The following is a 3,887-nucleotide window of genomic DNA, read 5'->3' as shown; positions in this document are numbered from 1 at the left end:
TGCCTGTACTTACTTTCTTGCCACACTTATTTTTATTCCCCTGTGCATGTACTTGCTTTCTTGCCCAGACTTGTTTTTATTCCTCTGTGCCTGTACTTGTTTTCTTGCTTAAACTTGTTTTTCCTTCCTGTGCCCAGTTCTCCCGTGGCCCGCCTGATTTTCCCGCCGCTACATCCCTGCGGCCCGCTCCCCTGCAATCCCATTCGCCGCTCGCTCCCGCCTCCCAGCTGCTCCTCCCTCTCTCCTGCCCTTATATGGAGGCCACGCAGTGGCCGCACAGCATACGCGCACAGCAGTCACGCCGCTGGCATGCCGAAGGCGCACCTAAGGCAAGCCTGTCAGCACCCATCCACGCCTGGACCGCACCCAGCGCCAGGACCCCTAGACCCCGCAAACGCCATGACGCCCGACATCGGTATGATAACAGAACCCTCCATGCACTTAACACCGAACGATCACACACCTGCTTTCTGGCCGCCCCGGAGCACACACACGGAGCTTTCACCTGCCAAAACTGCAGCTTCACAAGCATCCGCCCCACCATGCTGCCGACCAGGAAATATCCCAACCACCTCAGCTGCATCCTTCTCAACACCCGCTCCGCCCGCAAACACGCCGTTGAACTCTGGGACCTACTCAACTCAACCTTCCCAGACGTCGCCTTCCATACGGAGACCTGGCTGAACCCCACCTCAGCACCTGACATAGCCATAGCCATCCCAAAAGGCTACAGGATCACCCGCAGGGACTGCACCAAGGGAGCAGGAGGAGGAATCGCCATCGTCCACAGGAACACTCTCAGAGTCTTGACCAACACCGACAACACCCTCAGCACCTCCGAACACCTGCACTTCCAGATCCACACCGACCCCAATACCACCCTCAGAGGAACCCTCATCGACAGACCCACCGGACCCCGACCTCAATTCAGCGACTCCATCGCCGACTTCCTCAGCACACACGCCCTTGCCTCCATGGACTATATCCTTCTCAGTGACCTGAACTTCCACCTCGAAAACAACAACTACACCAACTCCACCACCCTGATCGCCAACCTCGCCAACCTGGGACTCAGACAACTCGTTACAACACCTACCCACTCTGCCGGTCACACGCTTGACCCCATCTTCTCCGCAAGCCCCCACGTCCTCTTCAATCACACCACTGAACTCCACTGGACCGACCATCGCTGCATCCACTTCACCTTCAAGAAACCCACCAGGTGCCACCACACCCAACAGATACCTTGCCTCTGCTGGAGCAAAGTCACCGAAGACCAGCTAACCATCATCCTAGCCCAGAGCCCACCCGCCGACCCCACTGACCCAGACACCACCGCCTGCAACCTCAGACAGTGGATCAACGACTGCGCCAAAACCCTTGCCCCAATCAAGAAACACTCCAATAGTCACACCAACAAGAAAGCCTGCTGGTTCCCTGAAGACCTCCGGGCCTCCAAGCAAACCTGCCGAAATCTGGAGAAGATCTGGCTCCGTGAACGAACACCGGACAGCCATGCAGCCCTCAAGAATGCCACCAGCAGACACCATCACCTCATCAGATCCGCCAAAAGGGCCTCCTTCAAAAACCGCCTAGACAACAACGCGCACAACAACAAAGAGCTCTTCAACATCGTGAAGGAACTCTACAACACCAACAACGTCCCACCCTTGCAAGACCTGTGCAACTCGTTGGCCACCTTCTTCCACTACAAGATCGCAGACATCCACAACAGCTTCAATGCCACAACAACCACAACAACCACTAAGACCTCCGCTCCCACGACCACCATCCGCACCAACCGCCTGCTCTCCTGGACCAACATCAACGATGACGACACCATCAAGATCATGAACGCCATCCACTCTGGATCTCTGTCAGACCCATGCCCACACCATATCTTCAACAAAGCAAGCACATCCATTGCACCCCATCTCAGGAAAGTCATCAACACCTCCTTCGAGACAGTAACTTTCCCGGAGAGCTAGAAGCACACTGAGATCTACACCTTACTCAAGAAACCCAAGACGGACCGCAAGGACCTCAAGAACGTCCGGCCCATCTCCCTGCTCCCGTTCCCGGAAAAGGACATCGAGAAGACCGTCAACGAACAACTGACCTGCTACCTCCAGGAGAACAACATCCTGGACCCTTCCCAGTCCGGGTTCCGCAGCAACCACAGCACCAAGACTGCCCCATCACCGCCACCGATGAGATCAGTCCCTGTTGGACAAAGGAGAAACGGCGGCCCTCATCCTCCTGGACCTGTCAGCCACCTTCGACATGGTCTGCCACCACACACTACGAACACGCCTCCACAACGCCGGGATCCAAGAGAAGGCCCTGGACTGGACCACCTCCTTCCTCTCCGTCAGAACACAGAGCGTCCGCCTTCCCCCCTTCTGCTCCGAAGTCACAGAGATCATCTGCGGTGTACGCCAGGACTCATCCCTCAGCCCAACTCTGTTTAACATCTACATGGCACCGCTCGGCCACATCGCCTGTCGGCACGACGTCAACATCATCTCCTATGCCGATAACTCCCAGCTGATCCTCTCCCTCACCAAGGACCCCCACACCGCCAAAACCAACCTTCACGAAGGAATGAAGGCCGTCGCTGAATGGATGAGGAACAGCCGACTGAAGCGGAACTCTGACAAGAAGGAGGTCCTCATCCTTGGATCCACCCCTTTAGCTTGGGACGACTCCTGGTGGCCGACCACACTGAGAACCGCTCCAACACCCACTGACCACGCATGCAACCTAGGAGTCATCCTCAACTCCACCTTCTCCATGACTAAACAGGTCAACACCGTCTCCTCCTCCTGCTTCAACACCCGCTCCATGCTCTGCAGGATCTACAAGTGGATCCCCACTGAAACGAGAAGAACGGTCACCCAGGCCCTCGTCAGCGGCAGGTTGGACTACAGAAACGCCCTCTACACAGGAGCCTTGGCGAAACTCCTGAGATGGCTCCAACGCATCCAGAACGCCTCTGCACGCCTGATCCTCGACATCCCTCGCTGCAGCCACATAACACCCCACCTGAGAGACCTGCACTGGCTTCCGGTCAACAAGAGGATAACCTTCAAGCTCCTCACCCACGCACACAAGGCACTCCACAACACTGGACCAACATACTTCAAAAGACGACTCAGCTTCTACACCCCCAACCGCCAGCTCTGCTCCACCGCCCTCGCCCTCGACACAGTCCCCCGCTTCCTAAGAGCAACCTCCGATGGCAGATCATTCTCCCCCCTCACCGCCAAGACCTGGAGCACCCTCCCCATCCACCTACGGCAGACTCATGACCTGCTGACCTTCAGAAAATTCCTAAAGACCTGGCTTTTCGAGCAGTAGCAGCATTCCCCACCTCAGCGCCTTGAGACACTCATGGGTGAGTAGTGCGCTTTACAAATGACATGATTGATTGATTGCGTGTGGCAGCACTCCAGCTCTGTTCTGAATTTTGTGGCAGATACAGGGCTGGCTGCCAGTAGGCTCCAGTGTCACAGGTTACTTCATTATCCCTTTTCTAAGGTATAGGGCAGAGTCGGTCAGGGGTCAGAGGTCACAGAGATCACAGGTGCCTCTGAAGGAAGGTGCACCTCTTTGACACCATGGTCTACAAAACACGGTGACCTGATCTTCCACAGATACAATATATATTTTCCTGTGGCAGGGTCAGCTTAGCGCACACTTCAGGGCCATGCCTCAGCACCAGCACTCTTTTGCTCACAGCAGTGCAATCTGTTTTAGGCACATTTCAGAGCAGTCCAACAACTTTGGCCACATCTCAGAGTCACATTGGTGTCGCCCACTTCAGGCAGACCTCAGGGCAGCGCTGTGGCTTCATGCACATCTAGAGAGTTACAGCAGCATTGTCC

Source organism: Lissotriton vulgaris, chromosome 2_1 (assembly GCF_964263255.1).
Source record: "Lissotriton vulgaris chromosome 2_1, aLisVul1.2, whole genome shotgun sequence".
Lineage (NCBI taxonomy): Eukaryota > Metazoa > Chordata > Amphibia > Caudata > Salamandridae > Lissotriton > Lissotriton vulgaris.
Note: the sequence above shows the minus strand (reverse complement) of the source record.